Raw genomic sequence first — 14,329 nt, 5'->3', positions numbered from 1 at the left:
TATCTAACCTCAATGGTTAGTTCTCCCTGCAAAACAAAGCAAAAGTATTTTAATATCTACCGGAGGAGAGATGCCATGAGAATTATACGTGAAGCAATTAACAGCTACCTGACACTTAGTGAGCATTCAGGAAGTTGATATTGTTCTTAATAATGAAGAGATAACATCCAAAATCATGATCTCTCCATTCTTCTAACTGGGTAGAAATTGTTGGATTGTCCATGACCAACCACAGTGGAATGTTTATTTGTTTGTGTATGAATAAGTGTGTGTGTGTGTGTGTCTGTGTCTGTGTGTCTGTGTGTGTCTGTGTCTCTGTGTGTGTCTATGTCTATGTTTAGCCTACATAAGAGTAGTATGGTGTTTTTTCTCTGTACTTTACAGATTCACTTTCAGCTCTCAGTTGCAAATGCTTTCAGGTTACAGAATATAAAAGTAATTATGAGAAATGAAAAAGGGGTTAAATACTAGACATGAGAAGCTAAAACTAAAGGCTAACAGGTGACTTTTTAAAAAGGAAAAATACTAAAATAGCCCTGTCTGCCTGTTGTAAATATTTCTCTTTGCACCAGGGCAGGCAAGGTGAGCTGGTCAAAAATTAATTAATTAAAAAATAGATGTGTCCCTTAAGTCAACACAAATACCAGTTCACAATCCTTTGGTGGCCCCACCCAAAGGTCCTCATTAGAGATGAGTCCTCTTCTTTCATCTAAAAGTATTTCCTTCTTTCTGACAATTAAAGATCATCTCCTCCAGAGGCCCTTGGTCCTGGGAAGGTTCTATGCCCCAGTGTAGGGGAATACCAGGGCCAGGAAGCAGGAGTTGGTGGATTGGTGAGTAGGGGGAGGAGGAAGGGGATAGTGGGTTTTCAGAGGGGAAACCAGGAAAGGGGATAACATTTGAAATGTAAATAAAGGAAATATCTAATAAAAAAAAAAGTTGTTTTACTTCAAAAAAATCATCTCCTCCACACTAAATTGCCAGCTGCATTTCTTTTTTTCTTTTTTTTATTAAATATTTTCTTCATTTTCATTTCAAATGCTATCCCCTTTCCTAGTTTCCTCTGTGAAAGTCCCTTATACCCTTCCCCCCACCCCCGCTCCCCAACCCACCCACTCCTGCTTCCTGGCCCTGTAATCCCCTGTACCTGAGCATATAATCTTCACAAGACCAAGGGCTTCTCCTCCCATTGATGGCCAACTAGACCATCCTCTGCTACATATGCATTTCTTGAAGAAGGAGAAATAACTCAGCATAGCAAGAGGCAATGGATGTAGACAATACCGCAGCCATGTCTAATTCCACAGTGGAACCATTGAAGATGGAGGAGCTTACTGGGTGGGAAGCAGTTGAGAGGGGCTGTCTCTCCTTAGGCACCAGTCAGTTTGATCATTGTTGAAGCACCGTTACACTCTATTAAAAAGAAATCGTTCTTGGTGTTAATGATAAATTTCTTAATTTATATCATAAACATTCCCTTTGTGGTTTATTTTCCTGTAAATAAGCAAATACCCTCAGGACAGAGGAATTAGATTCTCTCATTAGAAGCTGTGGAACTCTTGGTTGTGTTCCTGTCTGCCCTGACTGATTGGAATATGGGTACAATAGCCAGCTGACCTCCTCTAATGTTAGAACTAACTTTTTGTAATATACCATGCATGCCTTGAGACAACTATACAAAAAAAAAAAAAAATTACAGCTCATCGCATGGCTCCCAGGGGCGGGGGCCAGGGGGTGCGGCTTGCAACAGGAATCTTTGCAGCCAGTTATACAGGCTTCTTCTATAACAAGCCTATGAACCCTAAATGACCTCAGGACAGTTTCTACTTTGACTGAAGAGGAAACACATCCCCTGGTGAAAGAACAACTATAATTGGTGCTAATTCCCCTGGGAGAGTGACTACTGTGGTTGCAGCTAAAAAAGCAAGACAGCCCTTTGTCTAAACAATTATCTGTCATGATTGGCACAGAGAATATGTCTGATCTGTCAAAGCAAATGTCTGCTTGTACAACTATTTCTTTTATAATTTGTTTTTGACATTGATATTAAATCACAACAGAAAAGCAACTAATTTAGACTAGAAGAGGAGTATTGCTATGAAGAACCCAACCATGTTGGTTTATGGGGGAAATATGGAAGACTTTAGAAGTTTCAATTAAATGCTATAAGCAGTATTTACAGGGCTACTCCTGGGAACCTGGTGTTGCTTGGAAGATAGTACCTCTGAGAAATATATGACCTATAAACCCTCCACTCATGAGATTTTGAAGAAAACCAAGATTTCCACCCAACTGGGCCCGAAACAATTTGTATATAGTATTTCAGCAAAGAATCTAGCTGCCTTCTGCTCTTGTCCTAAGATTGATCTAAATACTTCTTTTCTGGTTGTGTAAACAGGCTGCTAAGACTTAACAGCTGAGAGAGACGCTCCTGGGCAACCTCCTACAGTGTTGCAACATTAGGCTTTGCAAAGGCTCCTCATATGTAATAGTTCTAGCAACCTTTGGTACTACAAATAAGTTTCCTGTGCAAAGAAGAAGCATCAGAGACAACAAATACTGATATTGGTAGAAGCATCATCCAAAATGATGGTCGCAGCAGTAGCAAGAGCTTATACCCACCTTCAAAATACTAAGCAGCCCAACTTATATTCAGCATCTGTTCTCAGAGCCTCAACCACCAGCTTCTAGGTGCAGTCTGTCAGCAAGTACTCATTAGCAGCTTGGGGATTCGGTGGTATGTAGTGTGCTGCTATCAATCCCAACAGCCTAGTAGTGATCCTGTCTACCTGCTGGGATCCTACACACAGCAATATCACTGGAGCAGTAGATTCCCGGGTCTGAAAAATACTAATCATTCCCAATGACCACCTTTACACTTGTTCTGCTTTTAATGAGAAATTTCAACCACAGGCTTGTGTATTTGAATGGCTTTACAGTTGATGGTGACATTAGGAAAGTTGGAAGAGCCATTAAGTATATCCTTCTTGAAGGAGAGATACCACTGGTGGTAGACTTTGACAGTTTATACCCCTGCTTGACTTCTAGTTCAGATAGATAGATAGATAGATAGATAGATAGATAGATAGATAGATAGATAGATAGATAGATAGATAAGAGAGAGAGAAAGAGAGAGAGATGAAAAAATAATGGGGAAGTTATCATTATCAGGACATAAATATGCCAAGAAGAAGCCCTGAAACAGGGCAAGAGGAAAGGTGAAGAAGATAAGGCTTTCAAGCAGAAATCAAAAATGAAACTTAAGGGTTCAAGGCCACAGTAAGTAGCTGCTGATAACATGTAAAAATTAAAAATGGCCAAAACGTAGCCAGTTCCTTGTACCTGAGAGGACAATGACACTCTTCCGTTCTGATTTAAACATCGGAATACCCTGTTTTAACATCTTTTACTGCCTCTGGCTACAGTTCCAGATTGCCCTAGAGCCTGCTGTATGTTATAATAAACCTTTGTTTAAAAGAGATCATACAGTAACTCACTAGCTCAAGTTCTCACTCATTACCCCTACCTCAGCTATGAATTTAAAACAAATCCAGTCTGAAATTCTACCAGAACCTGCTGTTTTGCCATTATTGTCCTTTGATTTCAGTATCACTTTGGACTGAACTGGCTCGTCTAAAAGGCAATAAAACAGCAAGAACAATAAGAACAGACTACTGTATTTGGCAGAGAAAATTTCAAGTCAGTACAATATTGAACACTGTTCAAAAGTCTATACATTGGTTACTACTGATAAGTATTATGTATGTCTGCAATACAAAAGAACCTATGGGGCAGAAAGAAATGAAAAATTATAGTTCTGAAGGAAAAGGAGTGTTAGGAAGTTTAATGTTGCAGTCGAAGCACATACTGAAAGATGTGGCTCTAATTGTTAAGAATATTACCATCAATAAGTCTGCTGCTCTGTAATGGGGGGTGGGGACTGAGGGCAAAACCCTTCCTATATAACTTCCAGCTTGTGAAAGGAGAAATCCCAAGGAGCTGCTTCCTTCTAGAAAGTGACCATTTCACCATGCAGCAGCTGCTGCTAATGTGGTTAACTGCAGTGAGGGGCCATCCTAGGTTAGCAGCGGAACTTGGTAGTTTCACGCATGTGGAACTAGCACTGGAAGTATCAAAGACAAAAGAGTGGGGGCAACATAAATTCCTCTGCTACAGTTTCAGAGAGCCAATGAGGTCCAACAAAATGTACCTTCACTAGAGTCACAGCAAGAAGAATGCCCTGAGCAGCCCAGAGACCCTGAGAGGCCACTATATAAAACTATGAAAGTGAGACTCAAGTTGCAGTCAAGACCCTACATGGTGTTGAAATGCCAGAGCCATGAGACACGGAGAGCCATAAATCAATAAGAGGTGCATACAAGGAGTGGAACCATCCTAAAAGAAGGCTGAATGTTGCAGGGAGTCAGGCTGAAGGAGAAGAGCCATCTAAGCCCTTTGAAACCAAAGTTCCAGAAATCAAAACTGAAGCTATAGCATTTGGTATTCGCCCTCCTGTGTCTTGGTCTTGTCTTGGTCCAGTATTTTCTCACTATGCTGTCATTCCTCCATTTGGAAATAGGAATGATATTCTATGATACTGTATGTTAGGAAGATATCATTTCTTTTTTTTTTTAACATGAGGCTGTGGTTCAGAGATTATGATGAGTCTCAAAGAGATTTTGGACTTTTGAACAGTGTTGAGACCATTAAAGACTATTAGGGCTTTTCATTGTGATAAAGCCATGAGGCCTATGAGGAGCAGGGAATAGAATGCTGTGGCTTAAAATAGAATGCTCCCCAGAAGTTCATGTATTTAATCATTTGGTCCCCAGTTGGTGCTGCTGTATGTGGAGGTTGTAGAACCTTAGTAGGTAGGCACGGCCTTGCTGGAGGACGTGTGTCAGTGGGAAAGGAATTTGAGTTTGTAGCCTTGCCTCACAATTCATGTCCTGCTTAATGTTTTACAGGGATGAAAAGAGTTTCCAGATTACTGATCCAGCCACCTGCTGCCATGTCTACCCCACCATTATAGGCTGCTGCTTTTGCAACAATAAAAATAACTAATGAAGTGCAGTAACTCCTGGACAAAGTCTGAGCAACTCTACTGAAGCAGCCACCACCTTGCAGAAGTGGTGGCTCTCTGATACCTAGAAAGTGAACGAACAGTGTCAAAGTGATATGGGCAGGAAGACAGGAAACAAAAGTAGAGGAAGACATGATGGAGAACAGAAAACAGTAACGATCTAAAGAAGAGAGCCTCTGGCCATTGGCTGCCAGGGAGTCCAGGAGAGTTGTCAAGTACTCAGGACCAAGGATCTCAGACACCAGACTGTGCTCCATCAGTGACCACTGTAAAGTGCTAAGAGACCCAATCTCCAAGACCTATAGAGAACTGTAAAGCTTGCTGCTGCCAAATAATAAAGGAAAGGTAAAAGCTACTAGAAACCAACGGGTAAGTAGCCTCTCCTGGTCTGCCACCGATTTCTAACTAGATAGAACAGAAGAGCCCTCAATCATCTTATCGGTGATGAGCAGATGCTTTCTCAGAAAGCCTATTGTTTGAAGCTGAGACATGTATTGCTTGGTCTTGATTATCAGCCTGCGTGGATTGAGAAATGGTTGGGGAATTATCAAAGCTCATCCCTCTGCAGCTCTAAGCACCCAGCCATAAAGAATTAACTGGAGGGTTAGGTCTTCAGGGAGTGTGAGCAACACCATTGCATACTGTTCAGGTTTCTATTACTGCGATGAAATACTGTGACCATAAGCAACTTGGAAAAGAAGGAATTTATTTTATCTTACAGCTTGCAGTCCAAAATCCAGGCAAGTCAGGGCAGGAACATGAAGGGAGAAACTATTTCAAGGGCCATTAAGGAGTGCTGCTTACTTGCTTGTTCAACTTGCTTTCTTATGCCATTCAGGACTACCAGGCAAGGGCTGGTACTGACCGAAGTGACCTGGGCCCTCCCCCATCAGTTGTCAGTCAAAAACATACCTCTGATTAGCTCACAGGCCAATCTGCTGGGTGCATTTTCTCAATCAAGGTTCCCTTTTCCGAAAATGAATTTGACTTGTGTCAAGTTGACATAAAACCAATGAGCACATATGCTAATGGTAAGAATGATAGTTTTCTGTATTTCTGTATTTTAAGCAAACATAATGTTATTTATCATTTTTATGTCATAAGTGGCATGGTGATTACTAAACCAAATAAAAAGTTTCAAAAGCTAAGTCTAATTACACCATTTGTTAAGTTCGTACTTGAACCCAATTTACTTGAAAAGATGAAAACAGCTGTGAAAAGCAACAAAGCTTTAATTTGGAGAAAGAACACTCTGCAAATGTGTAGTAATGTGAATAGTCAAAAGGAGAATCTTGGAATAACACATTTAAGAAAAACTGGTACTGGTGTCTTGGTGTAACATTTAGCAAACTCCTTGATACTTTATTTTTTTTTAGTTTTACATGATAATGCTTTTACTCCAACAAATGATTACACTTGTTTTGTTTCTGACTTGAAAATTGAAGGTTTCTCTCATTCCATCCCCATGATTTTCACACCTGACGTTTTTATAGTCACGGGGCTCATGGAGGTGAGGTGAATGTCATGGCTTCCTTCCCTCTAAAGACAGAATGGTTTTCTGTTGTGTAAATATACTACATTTTGTTCTTCCATCCCCCTTTCATTTCGGTTCCATATTTAGCCATCCTGAATAACGTTTGGAGGATGGTGGGACTGCAGAAATCTTTTACCCAAGAAAATCTACAGTCACACACTGTGGAAGAGTAACTCAAAATTCTTGAGACATGGCCTTGTTATTCACTGTGGATGGCTTGGTACTTAATATGCAGCATAGGCCAGAGTCAATGCTCAATGAGGACTGTCAATATGCAACAGCATGCCCAGTTTCCATTTTTTTACATCTGAAATCATTTTAAAAATATATAGTCTTGAAGCAATATTAATGTGCTATTATTATAAATTTATTAAGATGAAAGATTTAAGTATTATATAATACCTTCTTGAGGCACTTATAATCTAGTGAGAAGCAACCTACAAATTTTAAATTAACTACAACTAGTCAAAAACAGCACATGAGATGCATGATAAGAGTGTGATGGCACAGACCCTCTCTCCCTAATACTATTTAATGGTTGTTGGATGGCATGAAATAGACAACTGATCCACACTGTCATCCACGATTCAATGCCTGTAAAGTACCACACTTTGATCTAGCCTCTCAGACAAAGACATCAGGGCATCTAACTTCATGGAGTATATAGTTCAATATTGTGGACAGTGCCATGCTGTGACCATTGTCATGAACAAAGATGGAAGGAAGACCATCCTAAAATGATAGACACCAAAGAAGGGCTCTCTCAGAAAGGATTGTTCATTTGATACAAAGTGGCATGAAAGTGGAACTAAGCAACTCTAGGGTAGACACATTGGAAAATGGAAAAGAAAACGTACAAAGTTATGTGTTAGGATATCTCTTCATGTACTCCAGGAAGAAGAGAGCCGTGCAGCAAAAAAAAAAAAAAAAAAAAAAAGGTTGTGACATGATCACACAGTCTCTTATGAGACACAGCAACAATTTTGATTTATTCTGTTGGATGGAAAAGGAAAGGCACAGAGTAACCTAGTTTGAATTCTTAGCTTCATCTTTAGATGCTGAGTGGGAAAATCCCATGGGAGTTACAAGAATGGAAACAGGGAAAGTAAACACAAGCTTCAGCAGGTATCCAGGTGCAGCGACAGTTTCATAATGCAGTGGCCGATGGTAGAGAGGGCAATAAGTCATTGATGGAGACAAAGGTAGGAGAACATGCTGGTGAATTGGGTGTGAGCATCCAAGATAAAGAGAGGATCAAGAGTGTCTCCACTGTGGTTTAAATGTGACTTGTGGAAACTTGGTCTTCACTATGACAATGTGAAGAAGAGCGGAGAACATGACGAGGTGCGTGAATAGTAGCGGTCCAAATGGTACCTTGATTAGTTGCCATTATCAGGCTGCTCTAAAGCAGTGATACTAAACCCTGGCCCATTCTCTGGCTCCCATCTCACCATTGATCTGCCCTCTACCCTGAAGCCATCCGGCATGAGTGCCTCACCAGAGTTCAACCACTACCAGGGTCATCTCTGAAATCCAGAACTGTGAGCTAAATAAACCTATCCATATGTGCCATAACCCCGTCACATTAGGGACTAGGGCTTCAAAATATGAGTTTTCTGAGGTGACTCAAGCATGCAACGCCATGAGCCCCTTAGGGCTCTTTCTTTACTCTCATTATCTCCTGTACTTCAACTTTCTTGGGGAAACTACCATAACCCATATCTTAACTCACTGCTCCTCTCGTTTCTTCTCCTCTCTTCTCCACTCTCCCCTCACCCCATTTCTCTGTGTTCTCTTATGCATGATTAATAACAAATTTCCCTGCCAACATACTACTCCTCTGCAAATCAACAGCCAGAAGTGTACAGGCTGCTCTAGGCCAGGAGCTGTTGTCTCTCATACCTGCACAGCCTCTAATCAATCCCAGAATTACCTGCAGCCAAAGCTGTACTCTACCTAAGTCACTGAAACCAGTCTGAGTTCAAGAGAAGTTGTTTGACAGCTTGATCTTCTTGCCCTACCTAAGCTATTCCCATGTCTTTTCCAACTGTGAGATGATCACTGCTCTCTGAGGCACTAGAACTGAAATTTGACCTCTGCAAAAAGTGGAACAGGGACTCCAGGTAGAGTGCCCAGCACAGATATGAGAGAATTGTCCCTTTCGCCTCAGTTTTGCCACATCAAAAGCATGGGGACAATCTTGGGTATTTTGTTAATGCTGGTTCAGTCTCTCAAGTTTACTAGGATGCATGTAAGGAAAGCAGGTTTCTAAAAGTACCAGCTTAGCACAGGATCCCCAGAATCTGGAGAACAGGCCTTGATAGAGATGATTTGTCTCTCAAGCAAAAATGGTTTTGAGTCACTCACATTTCTCTTGGGTTCCAACCTGAAGACACTACTTTTCCTGTAGGCCACTCATAGTTTCTGCTGTCTACCACAGTAGAACATGTATGAGAACATCATCCTTCTAAAAATCATACTGGGAGGAGGAAGGAAAACAAGACACATTTACAGATATCACAAATGGCCAGGGACATGGCTGGCCAGAGGTGTCCTTGGTAATAAGGGTAAATGAGTTAAAAAGCCATTTCATCAGATCAGTGGAACAAATGAAAAAGCCACAATTGTGAGGTAACAGGTATTGATTTACCTTCACTGTGCCTTAATGACATCTCAGAAGAGAAAGTCTCCCCAACAGAAGCACACAGTCGGCCAGAAGCTAGCTTTGGGGATAGGTCCATCCAGAGTCCCATAAATGAATTTCATAAAATTGACAGCAGTAATGTTTTTGTTTACATTGTATTGTAATGGAAATCTAGTTTTTGATGATTGGGGTGTGTGAGACCAAGATATCTGTCTTTTCAACTCATTGACTAGTTACTATCTTGGTGATTCAATAAGTGATCCAACTAAAGGAGAGCCAAGAATTGTGACCTAGCCCTAAGGCCTATGAATCTTTCACAGAAAGAAACAAGCTACACATCGAAAGGGTATTGTGCCCTAAAACACTTTAAATTGTCAAGAAACACTTAAAAACTATCCTGTACCCAAGGCAGGACATGTTAAATTGAATTAGGTGTTTTACAGTCTTGCTATATGCACAAACTTTCTTCAAATAAGTGAAGGAATTGCAATTCTAGTATGTTGAAGAAAGAAAAAAGTGACTCTTGCCCCCCCACCACAACAAAAAACAAAAAAAAAAACAAATTTTGGTTTATTTAACAAAAATGGTGTGGATGCTTTCCATTTATACTTGAGGTCTATACATCAAAACAGACACCTCTGGCCAGCAATGTCCTTAGCCATTTGTGGCATCTATAAATTGGTCTGTTTCTTCATATTTTATAGCGAGATCACACACACACACACACACACACACACACACACACACACACACCTTGTACATGGATATAAAGACCATCTTTAGTGGGGAAGCCAGGCATTCCTATGTTAACAACAATCAGTTCATAGGAAAGCTGTTTCTTATTCTAGTTCAGTAGCAACACTCCTTCAAAGAAGTCTTTACTCTGACCCATGGCAACACAACTGTAGAAAGTGCATTGTGAAGTTTCTTCTTTGGGAAAAATGAAAACTTGGTAAAGTATGTTTTATAGACGCTTCAATTCCTCCTGAACTCTAAGCTCATTTAATACCTTGAACCTCCCATGCAAGAACCCTTACTAGCATGGATATGCTGAAAACTCTCGGATCTTGAATACTCTCCAGCTTTCGCCCTTCCTGACAAAATGTGTTTCATTTCCATGATCCTTCCCTCAACTGAAGTCAAAGTGAGTTCTTCATACAGATGATCCATCCCATGTGGTACAGCTACACAAATAACCATAACCTCGTTTAAATGCTTGGACTATAAGAAATTTGTTTGGACTGCATAACATCCATATTCTCTCCACAGTCTACTCTATCATTTGATAAACAATGCTGATCTAAGTTTCTTAAGTCTTGGACTAGGCATGATTGGCAAGTTGTCCTTTTGAAATTAGGCCCTTAGGAATTGTGTCGTGTCACATTTTGAGCTGACCTTTGATTTATACGTTTAATAGTAATTCTTAGGGATTGCTAGTATATGCTGCATAGGTTTTGCATTCTGTGTTGAACTAACAACAGCCCAAACACTTTGCCATTCCTCCCATAGAGAGATGTGTCCATTTACTCTCTAGTGTGAAATCAACCTGGCAAGGTGACGTTCCTTAAATCAACAGAAAGTAGTGAAAGTGGAACTTGGCCATCGTTGACTGACATCTTGGCCTTAAAATCCAGGGTCACTTCTGCTTTTGCCTTCTTTGAAGCTCAAAGCCACTACATAAGATTTAAAAAAAACAAAAAAAAAAAACAAACAAAAAACCTTCTTCCCTTTTGTGCAGAGGGTCAAAGATGTCCACCCAGCTTCCAGCTGTCCCAGGCAACTTAGCTGAAGTGACCAATGTCTCAGTGGAACCACTGAAGATTATTTCAGCTGAAGAACATCTCCAAATAACAAAAGCTATAAGAATAACATCATGGAAGGCCAGAAGAACCACCCACATGAATTCAGTCCACAGAGGGCTACTGTCATAGACTTCTAAGCTGTGGAGGGCTCTATTATACTGCAATTGATAGCTGAGGCATATCCCTAAGGGAAGCTCTATTGTTTTCTTTGAGCAAAGTAATGAATAATAAGGAGCATCATTATTATAAGATTTTTAATTTATCTTAATCATTTCACTCTCCAGGATAGAGATTAAAATCTATGAAGAATTAAACAAAACAAAACACTGGGGATACGGGGGTTAAGAGAGGGTCTCATAGTCCTTTTTCCACATCTGCAGCTCAACATGGCACTGTAGAAAGACAAGAAGCCTAAGAAGTCAACCTGGAGGTTTCATTTGGACCTTACTCATCCAGTAGAAAATGGAATTTTTGACTCTGGAAATTTTGAACAGTTTCTACAGGAGAAGGTTAAAGTCAATGGAAAAACTGGAAATCTTAGAAATGTTCACATTGAACACCTGAAGAATAAAATCACAGTTGTTTCTGAGAAACAGTTCTCCAAGAGGTATTTGAAATATCTTACCAAGAAATACCTTAAGAAGAATAATCTCCATGATTGGCTTCGTGTGGTTGCATCTGACAAGGAAACTTACGACTTCGTTATTTCCAGATTAGTCAAGATGAAAATGGTTCAGAGTCTGAAGACTAATTGGTCTTTGCTTTTAATAAAATGGAAGTTTCCTAAAGAAATCTAAAATTGGACTTTATGAGAAAATAAAAGTCATTTTACTCTAAAAAAAATAATAAAAGATAGAAATAAAGGGTCTCATGTAAGACAGGATAGCCTCAAACGCACAATGTAGGAGAGGCTAACCTTGCACTTCAGATTCTCCTGCATCAACATCTCCAGTAGTGGGATTATAGACATGTGCCTGACTTTAAATTTTCTATTCATATATTTGTCAGGTTAGGTGACACAGCTATAATTCTAATCCTTGGGAATCTAACACAGGCTCAAGGCTAGTTTAAGCTACAAGGCTGAATTACAAGGCTACCCTGTCTCAAAAAAAATGTTTTTCATTCTTGCAAGAACAGTCGTAGTATAAGTCAGAAAACTGGTTTTTGTCAAGAGAAAGACTCATTACACAAGCCAAAAAGATAGTTATCCTCATGTTCTGACAATTTATTAATAAATGTGTTACAATTACACTAAACCTTTCTCTCATGGCACTTCATTCATCTTTACATCAGACAACAGAGCAAAGCCTGAATAAGGCAAAGCGCCCCTGTTTCTAACATAAGTTATCCCTCATACAATATGACCTGAAAGTCAAAAGGCCACCTTACACCCTTCTCTACCTGCCTTCATCTCCCCTTGTCCTACCAAAGCTATTCTTCCCATTGAGTTGTAGGCCTACTATGGGCGTCTTCTAAATACAAACAGTGGCTCTTTAGACAATTAGTGAGTTAGCATGTTACAACCAATGTCTATGACAAATTCAGTCAATGTAATGCAAGGCCAGTTTCAAGTAACATTGTTAAATGATGCTCACAGGAATTGGTCTTATTTTCTCCATCTTGCTCTCATGCCACCACTTACACACTTGTCACAATTGTCTCTATAACATGCTGAGTACCCATAACCAATGGGACTCAGCAGGTAGCATTTGTCACACACTATTTCTAATGTCCACACCATTCCTAAAAATTACTACTTTTCCATCTGTTTTCACGGGTTAAAACAGATCCAATGGTATAGGTGGGTTCATCAGAAACAAAGGTTCGTCGGAAACAAAGTCAGTCAGGGTCCCAACCAGAGCTGCTGAAGTCACATGCACACACCACAGCTCCAGCCTGTGCTGCGAACTCTTCTAGCAAACAGAGCGCCAGGCCTGTGATATAGGTATGAAATCTTCTCCCTTCTGAGGGAAGTTCCTCATAACTGTCTGCTTCCATCTCATGCTGTTGTCTAGCCAGTCCATCCTTGTTCATGTCTTTCTTAAGCCCTATCCCTGAGCTCCCCCGTGGTTCCTTCCCATCCCTTCTGATTACTCGAATCTAATTATACCTCTCAGAAGCCTCTCTAATTTACAAGATAATAACAGCATCCTGTAGAGTTCAAACAAAATATATTATTAAAAACAAAGTTAATTGCACCTCAAGGTGTTTATAAATAACAGAAAGATAATAAAGCCCTTGAATCATATAGAGTGGATATACTTCTTTCTCAAAGAGCTTCACAACCACTAACTGTTTCAACGTAATAGCAAATACCTCATAACCTGTGAAAACAAGAGTAGCTTAAAGTGAAGCAAGCCTGTCCCTCTCAGGACAGCATGGGAGTCCCAGCTCTCATTCCCTGGGGAGCAGTTTCCTGAACACAGGGTAATGTGAGAACAAAGGCTGGAAGTCTTCCCATCTCCTTGTCCTGTCACTCACAACATTTCCTTATAATCCCTTGGCCATGTACCTTGTTATTTTAGAATGTGGCCTTCATCGATTATTATGTAAGGAAAAAACAAAGTCCTAATGAATTATTAGACAAGAATTAATTTCATGTAGATAAAGACAGAGCTAAGAGATGTGTGAGCTTGCCCCCAGAAGCTATCTACTGCTTACAGAAGTGCTTCATATACTTGAGCAATGATGCCAACTTTTAAAAAGAGCTACGGATAACCATGTTTTACTATGAAAGTTGCCCTCGTTGTTAAATAACAGCATTTCTCTGTTCTATTTGTATTTATTTAACACTTCCTTTAATGATCTCCAAATGGGCTGAGTTGTTTGTTTGTTTGTTTGTTTGTTTGTTTGTTTGTGGGTTTTGGTTTTGGTTTTATTCATTTGTTGTTGTTGTTCATTTCATTTTATTCATTTGTTGGTTTGGGAGTTTTGTTTTGTTCCTTCTTCATAAAAACACCATGTCTCCAAGATAGGACCTTACAAATGATACGGGGAAAACCCCTTCTTTGATTCCTATGTTTAAAAGATTCTCAAGTGCAACACAAACTAAATGGAATATGATAGGGAAATGTCACCTCATCCAACATTTCAGGTATTAGCTCTCATTGATAGTGAAAAAAAAAGAGGCCAAATTCAGTCCATGAATCTCCTGACAAAGTGTGGACTTTAAAAAACTAACAAACAAACAAACAAACAAACTGAATTAATCTACCAAGACTGTTTTCCTGTGTGTGTGTGTGTGTGTGTGTGTGTGTGTGTGTGTG

The 14,329-nt window shown here is 39.9% G+C and overlaps 1 pseudogene; it reads left to right on the top strand.

The window, feature by feature from the left end:
* Positions 1-11,449: 11,449 nt before the first annotated feature.
* LOC110311062 lies at positions 11,450-11,814 on the top strand (annotated as a pseudogene).
* Positions 11,815-14,329: the final 2,515 nt, after the last annotated feature.

Source organism: Mus caroli, chromosome 15 (assembly GCF_900094665.2).
Source record: "Mus caroli chromosome 15, CAROLI_EIJ_v1.1, whole genome shotgun sequence".
In the NCBI taxonomy this organism is placed as follows: Eukaryota; Metazoa; Chordata; class Mammalia; order Rodentia; family Muridae; genus Mus; species Mus caroli.
Note: the sequence above shows the minus strand (reverse complement) of the source record. Positions and strands in the feature narration are given on the sequence as shown.